Source organism: Topomyia yanbarensis, chromosome 3 (assembly GCF_030247195.1).
Source record: "Topomyia yanbarensis strain Yona2022 chromosome 3, ASM3024719v1, whole genome shotgun sequence".
In the NCBI taxonomy this organism is placed as follows: domain Eukaryota; kingdom Metazoa; phylum Arthropoda; class Insecta; order Diptera; family Culicidae; genus Topomyia; species Topomyia yanbarensis.
This window is the reverse complement of record NC_080672.1, coordinates 264,678,110-264,695,605: the sequence shown is the minus strand read 5'-3', so window position 1 is coordinate 264,695,605 and position 17,496 is coordinate 264,678,110. Positions and strand designations below refer to the sequence as shown.

Sequence of the window (17,496 nt, the reverse complement as noted above, 5' to 3'; positions counted from 1 at the left end):
ATTTTTCAAAGTAAATAATCGAGCATTGAAATTAAACAAGTTAGAAATTTATTTAAATGGTTTATGATCGAATCATTGTAGTAGTGTTGTTAAACATTTGACAGTAACTAAACAATCTTCTAACTATTATATTTTTTATACTATTCATTGCACTAACAATTATTATTATGACATATTGGTTGGTTGGTTGTTTATTACGGGATTTAACCTACTTGGTCATTCGCTCTAGAAGACAATAAAGTGTAAACAAATTTATATTACATTATAGATTTCATTGGCGATATTCTAAAGGTTGAGTGTTTGGTTGTTGCGTTGTGAAGTGCTCTAGGTTTTAGAGTACTCAGGAGCGGGCGAGGCGGACAGTCTCTTAAGTATGAAACAATTGTCTCTTCACTTGTCGTTGATCAGAATGTCTCGGATTGAAGACGGTAGTTGGTAGAGGTTTCGAAGGTTTTGAAACTCTGGTCAATCGACCAGAAGATGTTCCACGGTGAGTCTAGTTTGATATACCTGGCAGAGGGTTGGGGTAATTTCGAGTGATCGTATCTGCGCGAGTAATTTTGGTGTGTCTAACTCGTACGCGAGAGAGGGCTCTCTGTTCGAGCATGTTACTCTGGTCGGTCCATCGTTCCGGACCTACTTTGGTTTTTTGGAGGTGGTCGAGTTTCTAATTTGAAGTGGAAGATGAAATCTGTCGATGGGACCAATTTAGTGAGCAATATTTGGGCCTGTCTCCCACGAGCTGCTAACGTCGTTTTCGCTGATCCCGCAGTGACCGGGTACTCAGCATATTTTGCCCAACGGACCGCAGGTGTCCTTTATAGCCTGTATGTGAGAATGGTGAGACGTTCCCGTTTCCAGGGCGGATATGTCCGACATATAATCCGCCAGTGTGATAGTCGGTATTCCCTCTGGTCTCCTTGTAATTGCGGTACTGATGGCAGTAGCTTCTGCCGAGAAAAGGGAGCAACTTGTGGGAGAGGTACACACTTAGTTGGGAGAATACCAGCTTCGACTCAAGGTGCTTCGGCGGGAGTGCTCGGCAGTAGGTTAGAGGCCAACCAAGTCGTTTAGCTGTACTGGGGTGTGTTGAGCGCATCGCAGACGTTCAGAGCGGTTCTTCTGTTCCATGTCGGATGCCGGGCACTGATGGTTCGAATGCTTTCATAGTCTCGTTTGAAAATCCGGAAGTACGATACGAGAGTAAGACGGCAGTCCAGCGTGATATTGAGGATTTTTGGTTCTCTGCGGAAAGGAATAAGTGTATTTGTGAGTTTTACCGTTCTGCTAGCAGCCGGGTGATGGGAATTGCAACCATACTGAGCATTTGGCGGCAGCTATGTTGAGCCCCATTGCTTCAGAGCATTTTCCGATGGTGTTTAATGCTGCTTGGAGATTTACCTATCCTGGAACGATCTTTCGTCCCACTACGACGATTATGATATCGTCGGCGTAGACTAAAATGTAAAGTCCCCTCGGCAGAGATGCCTTTGTATGCCGGGAGTTTATGCTAACGAGGCATAAAGTGACGGCGAGGAAGGATTCATGTCGGATATCGTTTTCTTTAACATACGTTCTGGACTGTTGGATACCGACTCCCGCTTCGTAGACACGATCCTTGATGTAGTTCCCAAGGTTTTCGGTGACTACCCAGCTAGCTAGTTACCGGAGAAGCCCCTAGCAGTAGATTTGGCGATGTCCAATACTGCTATGTCGACATGCAGATCATCCACCAGGGCATGACGGAGGATTTCTCCAAAGGCTCCGAGGTGGGCTCCAGCCCCTCCACCCTTGCGAAATGCGAATTGGCGTTGGTCAAGATAGGAGTTTTCTTCGAGGCAGGGCATAAGCTGTTTGTTGAACATCTGCTTCATAGTTTTCCCTATGCAGGCTAATCGGCCGGAAGTCTTTCGCCGTACGGGGAGTGTTACCTCTCTTTGGTATGGGGATTACAAGGGCCGTTTTGCAAGAGGATTTTGAATGGATTTGCCTTTCCAGATGCGGTTATAACATTCTAACAGCACTCTTCTAGTTCTTCTGGTGGATCATTGTGTAGCATAGGGTGGTAGCAGGGGCCGCCGTTAATTTTATCCTGGAGAACGCTCCGTTGAAGTCTTGTCTGGAGTCCGGTGGGAAGGATATGGGCACTCTTCCAAGTCTTCGGCACCGCGCTAAAAATGTTGGGGTAGGGCAGCGCCTAAGGATAACGAGCTGAAGTGCTGGCGAGTTTATCAGCAATTTCTTGGCATTCGACTGTTGTGGTTCCGTTTATTTCGAGGAAGAAGGTTACTTGCCTTCTTTTCCGGCTTGAGTTCCCTTGGAGAAACGCGTTCCTGCTCTTGATCTTCGAAGCCTCGATAACTTTTCTGGTCCGGTTTCGTGATCTACGAAACTCCACGGCGTCCTGGCTGCCATGGGACGCTTTCGGTTTGAGACGCGCGCCTCAGGTGGAAAATGTGTATAGATCTTGAGAACGTATTTCTCGGCTTGGTCTGTAGAGGGCGCCACTGCTGCCGTGACTTAACTGCGTCTGCTGGTAGCGTATCTGAACAGTTAGTATTCCGGTGCTTTCCATGCAAGCCTGTGACTTCCGCGTCTTTTGTCTCTCATAAACCTACCAAATTAGTTGAAAAGGGGAACTCGCGGCAGTAAAAGTCGCAGTAGTCGACCCTTGTCGAAGGTATTAAAGAGGAATTAGTTTACCGAAACCGACACCGAATATGTGAGAACGTCCGCGAAGAAATTGAAAGCTGTGAATTACGAGAACATTGATCTGGACCAGACCATCAGTTATGTGATTTGCAACTTCGTCGCTATCTTCAGCTTCTTAAGTGAATGCTTAGCTTGCCAGTCCTCCGGGGAAGACGTGATATTCAACCGTGTATCTGGAGCATGATTAGCCTTCAACCTCGTGGTGAAGTTCCAGTGCAGCACGCGGCACGTGGGTTCGAGTCATACTATTGGCAGTGCATATGAAGTAAACCGCCGTTTCATGTTTGCGATGTGCACGCTGGGGGTCGGACTAGGAAGATTGACGACTTTTTTCGGATTAATGGGCATATAATTCACTTTTAGTAACACCATATAATACAGTTTTCTCACTACACTTCAAACTGTCACAAAATCAGTTTTGGAAGTAATTCAGAAGAAGGCTGTGGACGATGAAATGAGGCTAAACACCGAAATTCGCATTGAAGCAACGCACTTGTGCGTTTCTGGAGGCGGTTCTTGGAAGAAACGAGGGTTTCATCTGTTTTTGGGATCTCATCACTGATTGGGAAGTATTCCGGCACAGCTTTGTACTTCGTTGTCAAATCTTCATTCTGACAATCTCCCGCAAACTGAGCGTCGAAGATAGGGACGATAGAGTACAACGAATGGCTGAATTCCCTTGGCGAAAGCAGCACTGCGAATCATCATGGCACTGCAGGAAAAAGGGTGTCGACGCTATTAAAGAAATGTTCGCGCGGCCGAGCAATTGCTGTGCATGAAATATGTTAATCACATCGGCGATGGCGACTCCAAAACCTTCAAATCTTTCTTGGACTTTGACCCATACGAAGACGTCACTTTGCAAAAAAGGAACGTGTGGGTCATGTGCAAAAGAGGGTGGACTGCGAGCGGTGAAAAAAGGAACCAAGGGACTCGGAGGAAAAGGCGCGGGTATACTGACAGACAAGCTGATAGCGGATTTAACAACATACTACATACTATGGACTGGTGAACAGAAGGAACACAGACACTGTAACAAACATGCTATATGGGTATCTTTTTCCACAATTGTTCAACTGACAAGAATCCGCAGCATATGAAGTGTTAATAAGGTGTTAACAAGTGACGTGCGGTGGAGGCGAAAGGCGAATTGGCTTTTACCACACACGACCATCTTCTTCAAAAGAACGTTCAAGATGCCATCAAACCGGTGTACGAGGCTCTTTCCGCAGATGATTTGATATAGTGGTGTACTGGAGAAAATACCCAGAATTCCAATGAATTTTTCAACGGGTGTGTGTGGAGACTGGCTCCGAAACATTTGCATTCTTCTTCTCAACCCATGGAAAGTATACAAAACGGTTTTTTTACTCGATTTTGGTTTTTCAACTAGCAATAATCGCACCTCGGTTGTACCTCATTGGTTACGATATCGCCACTGCGCAAAGCTACTCGATTTTGGTAGAAATACTATCTAATTTTTAGTGGGGTCCGCCATATTGGATCGGCCAGTTTGAATTTCGAAAAACTGCCTTTCGTAATCAGCTATGTAAAAAACCCATAATTTCATGTGACTGTTTAAAAAGTGTTCTCTAAACTTGAAACGCGTTTATCTCCAAACATGATTTTTTTAAAACTGCGTGCAATCTCATTTGAAAACGGTTCGATTTGACCACAAAAAAAATCTTTTTCATTGGGGGAATGACCTATAAAATCTACAAATTCTTTGTATTCACAATTTTTAGAGAAGCCGGAAAAAGGGCTGAAAAATCGATCTCAAAGTTTGAGATGGTGCGCCATTACGTCAAACTTGAAGTTTTTTATTCGTTCTTAAATCATTCCTCTAACAAATTTAGTTTACTTTTGAGCCTTATTATTAGTTATGTGTTTCAGATCGATTCTGAGGCAGCAGTCTGTACGCAGTTTTGGAATACTAGCACTTAATCTTACACAGAACGTCACAACGGGCGCCATTTTATTTTTTTCATCTTCATATAATCTGTAAATGAAGACGAAAATGTAAGTTTTTCGAATCTTAAAACCGTTCCCTTTTGTGTTTATGTCATTGACCAAGAAAAAAAAACAAATTTTGCTCACTTTTTGGTCATTTGAACGAGAACCTCTCCTAAACAAACAACTATTTGGACATAAAAAGGAAAAATAATACATGCCGGTTCAGACGACACATTATGGAAAACTATGCTCATAAACCACTAAACAAAACTCGTGTACGGAAATCAAATCCAAAACGCAGTTCAAAATACCATAGCGTAAACCAAACTTTTGGTTGTTGTCCAGTTCATATTGTCAACTGAAAAAGCTGCATCTAGTACCTCAAAAAGAAAAGCTGGCACCACTAACGAAAAAAAAAAACAATTGGAAAAGACGACGATGTTCCTTCTTACTTTTTGCACACTCGTGCACGCACCGTAAGTTCAAGAAACAGGGAAGAACAGCACGAGCATCAAGGCAGCATTAACGATGATGACATAGCTGTTCACAACGAGAGAGCCTAAGCAGCGCACTTTGTTGCTGTATATTATTTTAAAAAAAATTGTGCAACATACGTAGTAGAACAACACGATTGCTGTCACAGAGCTTCTATATCCACACAACTGCACGCACGGATATTTTAGGACTAATAAGTTCTCTTATATATTACCGGTATAAAGAATAATCCAGGGGTTTGGCAGGTCCTTGTAACCGGACACTCCTGCGCCGATTGGCGACTACCACCCGTAACATTTTACTTCTTTGCCCTTGGCTAGTCACATCCATTTCAATTGAGTAACTCAATTTGATTTTCAGTTCACAAATTACTACAGTGATGTCTAATTTTAATGTGCTTCAAAAAAATAATATCACTACAAAATAGACGTCGATGTGTTTACGCCATAAAGTGCAAATTTTCTCGAATAAAAAATATAACATTGAGTTGTAAATCTGACGCGGAATGACCCATATACTAGATCTCATAAGACAAACTTCATGAGTATTGATCTATTTCCAGTGATCGGTAAAGCGATTTTCTTTTTTACCCGCTAGTAAAAAAACACGCCAAATTTATTGCATAATATCTCATTTCATACAGACATCGTTCAATCAAACCGTTTTCCCCGTACCAGCTCTCCGCCCAGTGCAGTGATGTTCGCTAAGTGATAACTCATTTTCTACCCGGTTTCGAATGTGCGAAAAACATGCCAATAACAATAAACTTTATAGAAGATATAAAACGCTGACAGGAGAAAGCTCAGAAATGCTTGTACGTGTGTCGTTTCTTTTATTTTGTAGGCTCTCCTTATAAACCTCTTCCGATTCGAGAAGACTATGCAAGTATATTGATTCATAAAAATGTCGACATCAAATGAAGGAATTCACAAATTATTGCCGATCGTATCGTTTCATGCTTTCATGCCCCAGCCTGGAAATTGTTTATCAGTCAGTACAGTACAGCAGAGCCGGCGACCGGAACTCATAAAGTCTTCCCTGCCGCCCGGGAAAGGAGAAAGGCACGGGTGGTACCTTTTCCTAACCGATTTGTGTCAATTCAATCATAAAAATTTGGATACTATCAAATATTAATACAGAAAAATACGTACGATCAACAGTGAGTTTTATTGCTATTTGCCATATAAATGGTGAGGAATAAAACGAAATTCGTTTTCGAATCAGAATCGATGTTTATTTTTACAACTTTTTACGCTCGCTCAGCCGCGGTTTATCTTAATCTCGGGTGAAATTTCTCCGACTGCCTTTTTCGTGCTTTGATATTTACTACTGAATTTATCTTCGATTCGTGTCGAATATTGCTGGCGCAGATCTCTCCGGTTTGTTAGGGATTGAATAGGAGAGACCCGATCCGAAAAGTAACAGCAATAGAGGGAAACGAAGAACATCGGAAACGGTACTTGTAGGCCACAGCGAATCGTTTTATAAAAGCAATTTTCCTCCCTCTGGCTATTCTCGACTTTTTTGCGTGCTTCGAGAGTCGAAACAGTTTTCCCATCTGTTTGTTTGAAGTAGACTATTCGAATAGAGAAGGAATCCCAAATTGATTTGGTTGCAACTGCCCTGGTTTTTTTCTGTTTGTTAAATCAACTAGATTGGCAGGAGGCGAAATGAAAGAAATTTTACAAAGCAAATTTTAATAAGAATTTACAAGATGTAAACAAATGAAATAAAATGAGTCTCTTTGTGCGACATGGAGGGGAAAATTGCTTTGAACGTAAAAAAAACTTCAGATCGATTGATTTCGGCCAAATCGTGGTGACGTTTGGGGAATTTAATGAAACATTTCTTTCTTAGAATCTGGGTTTGTTTCGCTTCTGGTGGGCGTGTTAAATAATCAACGCGCATCATCGGAAGTGGGACGAAGTGAGGGCTTTCTTTTATTAGGACTACTGACAATTATTGGTAACGGGAAACTCATCGACCCTTATCGCGAATTAATCTGGCCACAAAGGATGGCCAAAAGTAATCAATGTCGAGGAAAGGCCTAAATAAACATGATTTGCGTTGGTGGACCTATTTCTTAGCTAACTCAGGTCGTCAATTTCCGTGACGTCTTGCAACATTCCAATCAACGTTGGGTCCTAAATAGGATCTCCAGATTTGGGAACGACAGTTTTGATGATTACCGTCAATTGTTTTTATTGCGTACCCAATCTTAATCGCGGGATTGAAACGCTGTTGTCTTTTTTCGTCTTTAGTGTTTAGTAAACGAAACTAGCTGTGGCAGAAGGTGCAAGAACATGACTTACTGAGCTGATTCGTATGTGGTATGTGGTTGAGACAAAACCAAGCACCAGAATAGCAGGAAAGATATACGACGCGCTTGTGACATTAGATGGATTGAAGCAGGACGATGAACTTTTAAATTTATTGTTTATTATGGCGCTCTAAGGTACGAAAAAGATCGGATATTTTACGACGATTTCGCGCAAGGATATTTTTTGCAAATCATTTTTTTTGGACGCGACTCATTACGCTAGTTTAACGGAGTTGTGGATGTGGATCTAAGAAATTTTATTGAATGTCAGTCGGATCTCGTGCACGCAACTTGCTCTTGAACGTAAAGAGCTTCTTTCACCGTGGGAGTATTTGTTTGCTTGTTTACAGCATTTAAAGGGAGTTCTGGTTTGTTGCCATTCAGGATAAGTGTGCCACACAAAATTATTGTTCGAAGGTCTAACTGAAAAAGAAAACTTATGTATTCAGGAAAAGGGCGCAAAACTGAGACTTAACCAAAGGCACCAGAAGAGTATGCTGCAGCCCTTTCAGTCCTATGCAGATGTTTCTATAATAAATGGAGTAGTTTAAAAATTTAAACTAAACTAAATTAAATTAAACTAAACAGTAATACCTTTACGGCAATAAGGAAAAAAATGCTCTAACAGTATGACGGTTCATACTAAAACGGCCACGAAAATATTATTGTCTTCGAATAAATAATTGTCGTGCAGACTAAAATACTATGCTAACTAACCTATTTTGAATTTTGAACAATTCTCTACTTATATTTCAGTCGTGAAGGTGAAAAACGCTATTGAAGGGCTGGCAGCAAACATCCATTGGGTTATTCTGGCCGTACGTGCGATGAGAAGAGCGCCGAAAGAAATCTATTCTTCGCAACGATCGGAACCAGGGACGTTGAAGTTCAGCTTCGCAAGAAACACAGGGCAGTCAATGTTGTCTGCGAGACGATCGAAAGTAAAAAGTCGCTGCAGAAAAACTCTCCTGTTTCGTAATGTAGGCAGGTTCATGAGAGCACAGCGATGTTCATATGGTGGTGGTTCAAATCGATTACGCCAGGGAAAGCGCCAAAGTGCATACCAGACGAAGCTCTTTTGCACACGTTCTATACGATTAATGTGCATGGTGTTATACAGGGCCCAAACGATAACTCCATATTCTAAAATACTGCGTACTAGACCGATGTACAGTGCCTTCAGACAATAGACGTCGTTGAAATCTCGGGTGTTTCGTTTGATAAGTCCTAGTACTGCATAGACTTTAGCAGTTACTGCGTTGACGTGTTCGATGAAACGTAGCTTACGGTCAAGTATAACACCAAGGTCCTTGATGGAAGAAAGTCGTTCTACTGGAACAGCCCTCACAGCATACTCAAACGTAATTGGCGAGAGTATTCGTGTAAATGTGATTATGATTATGCATTTCTAAATGTTTATAGTCATTCCGTTTCTATCACACCATGCCATGATCCTATCGATGTCCTTCTGAAGCGCACAACAATATACCAGAGTTGTTATGATGCGATAGATTCTCAGATCATCTGCGTACATCACTTTACACGATGTCAATTCGCTGTAAATATCATCCACAAAGAGCACGAAGAGAAGAAGTCCGAGGTGACTCCCTTGAGGTACACCCGATGTGATGTCGAAAGGGTCTGAAAGTACAGTTCCAAATGCACTGCGGTTTGTAAGGTACGAGGAGATCCAATTGGTCAACCAGTCCGGAAATCCAATTCTTCTCAGCTTTTCAACAGCTAGCTGATGAGGAAGACGATCGAAGGCTTTTGAGAAATCTACATACACTGCATCAATTTGTTGTCGTTTCTCTAATTTATTCACTGAAGGGTAGAGAATATCTAGTAGCATACTTTTAAAACTTTTGGAAGGCAGCTCAGAATTGAAATTCCCCTGTAATTTATGACGTCATGGACGTTACCGGCTTTATGAATTGGTGTTATTAAAGCTTCCGATCCTGGTCCCTTATAACCGTCAACACTACGTAGATTGGTGTACACTTCGCGTTCGGTGAAGGATGTTACAGGCAAATTCAAGGAGAACGTCGGCAGACTACTCAGGTACGATTCAGACAAAGGTGGTGGGTTACTACTTAGCACACTTTGAAAGCAAGATGTAATAGAATTGCTGACTCCGCAGGTGTCGTTGAGGTCCTGTCACGGTAGCTCACGTTTTAAGGAAGACCACGGTTGGATGTTTTGTTCCGCAAATAAGCCCAAAATTGCTTTGGCTCGTGCTTCTTGTTACTCTCCAGTCGTGAAACGTATGATCGAAAGCAAGATGCATTCAATGATTGTAATTGTCGCTCTAAATATCTTCACCTCTTGTCCGGAAAATCGTTTACGAGCCTTCCTTAACCGATTTTGAAGATTGCGCAGCGCATCATTCCACCAAGGACGTTTATTTATACAACGGCGCATTCGCTTTCTCAGAGGCACGTGTTGTTGAAAAATTAAGTACAATTCACGATAAAACCTGTCCACAGCCTCGTCGAGGGTACCCAGTGATAATATTTCAACCCAATTGATGTTTGAGATTCTCGCATTTAGCTCGTCGTAATCGCATTGATTAAAATCATACAACATTTCTACATCGTCAATCATTGGTGAATCGTACAGAGTCTCAATGGTCAATACAAACGGATGATGATAACGATCCAATTTCATTAGCGGTAGGAGTGGTTCTAGGATTTCAAAATCACTGGGACTACTTAAAGAGGCTAAGTCAAGTAACCTACCATTGTCATTCGTCAGGTAATTTACTTGTTGTAAACCAGAAGCGATCAAGTTTTGAGATATCTATTACTTGCCGAACATTTCTTAAATTAAACACCTAGTGTCAACTGATTTCTCAAATATACAGTTCCATATTTGCTGCTAGAATCTATATGAGCGACGGTTGAACACGAACGTCTTTGGTCAAAATTATTGAAATTCGAGTTTTCAGTGTTTTTTACAAGTTTCCATCCAATAATTCTTCTAGTTGTTGTATGATAGAAGTCGGTTGAATTCCCTAATAAATCATTTGCTCAGTGAACCGATCTCCACGTACAGTTTACAGGAAAATTCTCCGTTCACCTGATTTCGATTAATGTTACAGACAAATCTGCATTGAACTTTGAACATTTTACAAAACTCAAGTGTTCTGTTAACGACTTAGATTTTACACTCCGCTTTCGAAAGATTTTCTCAAAATTAGTTTTGGTACTTTTTTTTCATAAAAGTCAAAGCCCTGCCGAAAAGTCACGTGTCCAACTCAACACCTGATTATATGGTTTCCCGGACATACTGACACGATTGATCAAAGCGAAAATAGATGGAGTGAGGTGCTTCATCAGAGTCGAGTCTTTGAATCTCGGAAAAGATTACGGCATGGCGATGCACTTTCTTGTCTACTGTTCAATATTGCTTGGGAAGATGATAAGAAGAGCCAGGATTGAGGACTTGAAATTTTCGCTGCAATTGAGTGTCTTTCCTCGTATCTAAGCATAGCTTCCAGAACTCGCATATATCCAATTCAATTCTGTCCAAAACACAATACGGAAAACTTTCATCAAATTATCCCAATCAAAAATGTGTGTTCATAATAACCCGAAACACGTTATTGAGTGTGACAACGCTAGAATCAAGATCTTTGCACCGCATACTTGCGTGGCTGCCAAAAAGGGCACTACACAAAGAAGAGAAAGCCGTTGCGGAAGCTACATGACGAAAATCTTTCATATGTTTTGCTGATAAGATTGTTTACTGCCAACCTATTCCTTGTTACCTGACCATCCAATACAAAGCATAAGGTTCTACGGTTTCACACAGTACAAGACAAAGAAATATATGCCAGTTCTGTGAGGATAAATTACAGCAAAGCATGCACAGATATCGTTAGGAAAAACTCATCTACAGAAATCCAGGAGAACTTGGTGTATGCGATGACAACTGCAAAAGCTGCGTCCAGCACACTCAAATCAACAGACAACACCTTCGCTCAGAGAAGTAACTGAAATCGAATTTTGACTAAAATTATTTACTGCTGCTATTTCTGTTATTATGCTTTATAATGAACTAAAAATAGAAAATAAAAAGTTTTTGCAACAGTTTAGCATCTCTCCATATACCAGTGCAGAGGTCGATTTTCATTATCATTTCGAAAACTAGTAATTTCGAGGTTATCTATTCACAATTTGTTTTTCCATTTGCATGGACAGATGATCAGTGGAAAATGGAAGAGATCCGTGTGCACATATTCAGAGATATATTTTTCCAAACATAATATCTGGCTCAACAGCATTTCGATTCACATCAAATTAGTAAAAATTCCAATATTTTCAAGTCGCTTGAATTTTGTGGATTGGACCAGATCGGATGAATTTAAATGTTTTTTTTTTGGATAGCTGAAGTCTTGTTTCGTAATGCTGCTTTAACAACTTTTCCGGATCTTGCCGTATGATTTATCTTTTTTTCATTCGAATTTTGAATAAAATGTAAATTTTTGTAGGTATTTTGAAGTTGGTGCAATATACAGCAGCTCTACTATTTTCAGTTAATTTTAAGCTGAGGTTATACAAATTGTTGTGTCAAACTACGTTTGTAGCGATTTCGTCTTATTTAATATAGTCCTTATCACTATTAAGCGATATTGTTGGATATATAATTAAAATGTATTAAAAAGCTCTTAAAAAAAGGGGATGCAAAAATCATTAGCAATTTTTGACATGGTCGAATTTTCGAATCATATCTTAGTTGTACTAGAACATCGCCCCGGAGATCCGGATTACTGGGAACCAGACACATTTACTCGTTTCATTTTTACAGTTGCTAAAAATTTCTTTATCCAAAACATCCAAAAGTGCCCAAATCGGTTGAAAATGACACAGTTATGTACCTTTTAATTGACGGGTACCCGGTACCCTTCCCGATCAGAAACACATAACAGAAATATTTCAAAACTATATCTCGCATTGTTACTTCTTATAAACTTCTGTTTGTTTTAACTACTAACGAGTCCTTATTTATAACAGCCAGCGTTAGCAGTCTGTTATAGGATTTTTGTGTTGGACATACAACAAAATTTAGGGAAAATTTCCCAAAGTGTGATTATGGAAAACTAAAACTGAATAGTTAAGGTGAAGATATGTGGAAGTCACGTTGCTAGGCACCGACTCGCTTGTTTACATTAGGAAAAACTTAAATCTGAAGTGAAAATTCAAACGCACAAATGAGAGTTTCTAAACATTTTTCTTTGGTCATCTGCACATTGGCAGAAAATTTGAAGTTTTGTTAGTAAACGATTAAAGTTTCGCGAGTGTGTTTGCAGTGGTATGTGAAAAAAGTGCAATGAAAACGAGAAGAAGAGTGTTTCGAAAAGAAACCCCAAGTGAAGAGGGGTGATATTTTCGCACAAAATAGGAGCTACAGATGGCATTCCGTCAAAAACTCGGATTGATTGTATAGGAAAATATTTTAGCTTCCTTAAGTAGCAGTTTCGTTGCATACCAGCAAGGTTAGTGTGTTGAAAAACATATTTTTATATTTGCTCATGTCAGATACATGGTTAGGCAGGGGAGAGGGGTGTGTGGCGTAGGAGCTATGTTGTGGCTCGCATGTATAATGTCCTTAAATCCAAAACGTCACAATTCCTCTAAACTTTTGTCCACAGAACATACCAAATATTGCCAGATGCAAGAAAAGCAAAACCTGATTTTTTTCCTATTCCTTATCACTCAACTGCCTAAGTATCCAATAAAAATATTTGAGTGTGTTTTTCCACTTTAACCCCCACAAGTTTTCGACACATACTCATACGACCGTAACAGCCGATCCCCGTCGTGGTCGTCGATTACAAAACTCAGCGAACAAGCATTGCCAATATAGCACCTATCCCGAAGTGCGCCACTTTGCAGCCCCCAAACCACCTACCTTTCTACATCCGTCCGTCCGGATAAACAGAGAAACCAAGCTCCCCCGAGAAACACTGCTAACAGAATCCAATAATCAGAATGGAACACCGAAATAAAATGAATAAAGGCGAATAAACAAAGGAATAATAAAGGCAAATTGAGTGCTACATGTGCATCACGTTGCCCCCCATCGGGGAACGTTCGTGCCCAGCCCACGTATGTATGCGCGAGAGAACCTTCCACCGAGCCCCTGGAGAGTCTTTCCATTTTGGCTGCCTCCGACAAAAGGGCGTTCTGCGGACGGCAGCAGGAAAGCAAACAGATCAGCGTGAATCTTCGATTTCGGATCTCGGTACTGTGCCATGCTGGATAAGGTTGGTGAGGATATGTGAACAGGGAGCCTATCAGATACACCTGGTGTCGAAGGTTTTTTTTTCCTTTGGATCCAAATGGTTGAACCGAAAGAAAAATGAAATAAATACAAAATTATATATGAACAACGGATGCCAAGCTAGGAGGTTCCTTTTCACCGAATGTCCCGGCTGATCGTTCCGTTTGCTGTTTTTGCTGATATCTGTGTTACTACCGGCGTACGGTTTCCCGATGGGAGGTGGCAGTGGGCTGGGAAACATGTGAAGTGAGCCGAAAATTGAACAGGATATGGTGTGTATTGTCTACAGCATCCTCGGCACAATGTCGGTATTGTTGTCCGTATAGATGGGTTCACAGGGAATAGAAATGGTGTCATGCTGGGTGTAATATTCGAGGGAATGTGTACATGCGAGCATCATGGCACACGCCGGCTAGTTATTTGGCCCAAACATTGCACGGACCACGGGAGAAGATCTGCGATTGGCCAGGTGGTACGTAATGTGCCAATTCGGATCGGTTTTATCGGCAACATATTTAGTCGAAGTTGGATAGGTTATTATTAATGCTAGTAACCCTTTGCCCATATGAATCTTTCGCTACAACGCTAATCGTAAATCGTTGGGATTGTATCACATAGCGGTAGTAAATTAATGATCTACTGATAATAATTTCTCTCTCACGCATCTCTATTAACTTGCAATGTTCGAACCCTAGAAAATACGAAAAATGGTGTATTGCCACAAGTTATGTAAGAAAGTTCAAAGTTTCAAAGTTTGAACTTGGAACATAAACAATTTCAGGGTGAAAAACGTGTCTATAATGGTGCTTCCTAAAACATAAATTAAAACTTATGTTTCTGAACATTGTTCGAATAAAATATCGCTGCTCTTACGCAAAAAGAACCTCAATCCGGCGAAACCATAAAACCATTTCGCGCCCTCATTTCTGTGGCTCTCCACAGCCGCACGTTCTCTAAGGACTGTTCCATTCTGCTTGATTTTTTGCCTTCTTTCATCGGAATTATCATCATTATCATTATGATCGTTAACATTTAATTTAATGTTTTCCGTTTTTTGCCAGTTCCCGTTGCAGAGCGTTTCAACCGTGCAACCATTTGAAGCCATTTTCCCTGTTTGCACCTCTCAAGCTCAGGGCATGTATTTTTTTTCTCTCGTTCAATGCAACGATTTTTACTGCTACCAGCACCCCATCAACATTTCAATTTAAAGCTCACCTCGGAGATCCATTTCGGTTTCCACCGTTTACCGCCGACCGAGCCGAAGAATGCTCTTCTCGCGCAAACGATGATGCAAGATTATTACCAATCAGGGTTGGAAAACAGACGGATCCCCAAACACTCGGAGCAAATATTAAATATTGAACTGTTTCTTCGTCCTTTTTTCCGTTCCTGGCGGATCCGCAGAAAGGGAAAGTGAGTGGTATAAATATTTGAACGCTTCGCTTTCCAGCGCGGGGCAGGCTGTGTTCCGGTCATTTTACTTTTTTTGTGAGGTCTTTTTAATGGATGTTTAAAACGTACTCAACAGAACGAAGCACTGTTCATTTTTTTTACGTTTGTCAGCAAATAACTTTTAGTACAGATCAGTGCATTTGGGATGGATTTACTGACTGATGGAGTAATGTAGAATAAAAATATACGGTCTGTTGTGGTTCGGAAATTTTGAGCTGAAAATATGAAAAACTGTGTTTCCGTTTGTCTCCAGTACGTTAGGATCGGTTTTATGAACATATGAAATTTTTTCGTACTATCAATTGGGATTGAAAATTGTGAATAATAACTAAAAAAGTCAAGTAAGGTAGTGAGCCTATTTACGCTCTTATTTCAATCCGCTAGTTACAGCAGCGGATCTTCAACTCAAATGTTTTCAGTATTATTTTTTTCTATTTAAACAAACTGTACCAAGTTTTCTGGGCTTGTATTCAAAAGCGATGGGAGTTCGATTGATTAATAAATGTAGTGTTGATTATTTCTTGATAATTGAATAAAACAGTTTTTGCGAAAAACTGTAGTTTTTCTGAGAATACGTTATAAATGTAGGGGACCACTTTTTGCACTTAAGTGGTAATAACAAACGAAAAAACTCACCACAGTTTCCAAATTTTGAGAAACGTCGTTTATTAGACTTTAAATTAACTCAGATAATTTAGTTCAGTGTGTTTGCATGAATAATCTATGTGCGGATAAATGAGGGAAACATTTTTCACTTAAATTGCCGTAACAAACTGACAAGATGCACCAAACATTGAGAACGATCGTTGATAAAGCTTTAAATTAAACGCTGAAGATCTGGAGCAGTTTGAAAAGGAAAAGTTATTCTAGAAAATTAGGCTGAACGTATAAATGTGGGACACACTGCATCTAACATCACAAACAAGTTAAAATATCAAATACAAACAGGAAAGGTATGTTCACGTATTATCCGCCACAGTTAATTTCATTTAATTGAATTGTCGCCTTGAAATTCACGAACAGGTGATGAGTCAGAAAGTTCTATTCTCGGAATTTATCCAGAATTTGCCGCAGAATAATCATCTGGTTCACTGTTGATCGTTCTTCTCAAAACTTGCTTTGGGATTCGCCGACAACGGATTCAGCCAACGGGAGTAGTCTGCTAAACTAAACACAAGAGTACTTGTTGAATTGCACTAGATTTTGTGGCCCTTCTTGAAGAGTTCGTTCTTACGATACGAGGCCGTTCAACAAATCCTAAAACATAGCAATTTTATCTCCAAACGGATACTCATGGCCCCATGGGAATTAGCCGGAATATTCGTTCCGGGGTCAAATCACCAAATGGTACCAAAACCATGACATACAGCCTTCTGAAGCAATTCCAAGAATTTCGATATCCATATTACCAGTATTCCGTTGGAATTCAAAAATGGTATCCCGACTGAGGCACGTTCCTCCGGAAATCCGAATTCCTGGGATTCAGATGAATCCGAAACATCCACAAGTAGCCAAATAAGTTAAAAATGCCATAGTTATGAGCATTTAAGTTTTACAGGTACGCTTTTTGGCCCGTTACGGGATGAAAAAATCCAGAAACCCTTCTTCAGGCCCGCGTTTCCCGCATCGCCAATTTTATTCCCCCCAAAGCTATGCTTGGTGGATATCCTAAGGGGTCACCAAATACTAATTTCCTGATTGAGAAAGAAGACTGGAAATTCATGGATTGAGATCGAATTATCTAATGGCATTTTCGTTTATGACAATGATCTACAACGGTGTAATCGGCGCTACATTCATTCGAACTTGAGACGAAAAACCCATGAAAACACCATCACCATGGTCCAGAAGATGCCATACAGAGACCATATACTGGGATATTTTGGGGTCTTAAGACCATTTTATGGTGTTTTAATGGTTGTGAACTTTGGTAGGGACCATATTCCTGGTCTTTTTATTGGGTTGCAAGGTGTTTGAACCCATGAGAATTTGCTTGGGTATTTGATTAGTTTCAATAATCGTTGCTGCTATCAAACAATCAGCGAACTACGTGATAGTATCACTGTTTAAAATATCATCCTGATGCATTCAACTGAAACTTCAGTTTAATACGTGATAGTTCAATTTGTTCGCCTTTCAATTTCACATCCAGCTCTATTCCCGGTTAGGTGCCGTGGTCGGTCCAGCGATCACTGGCGTCCGGAGAACTGCTGTCTGTGGATCTGGCCTTTTCCATGAGGCAATTAACCATTGTTCGATCCAACCGCTCGCTTGATCAT

At 40.6% G+C, this 17,496-nt stretch overlaps 1 protein-coding gene and 1 pseudogene across 7 annotated transcripts in view; both read right to left on the bottom strand.

Moving 5' to 3' along the window:
- Positions 1–17,496, bottom strand: part of LOC131694044 (CUGBP Elav-like family member 4) — a 467,189-nt gene that overhangs the window by 101,862 nt on the left and 347,831 nt on the right. The window lies entirely within an intron of this gene.
- LOC131694429 (U4 spliceosomal RNA) lies at positions 3,984–4,162 on the bottom strand (annotated as a pseudogene).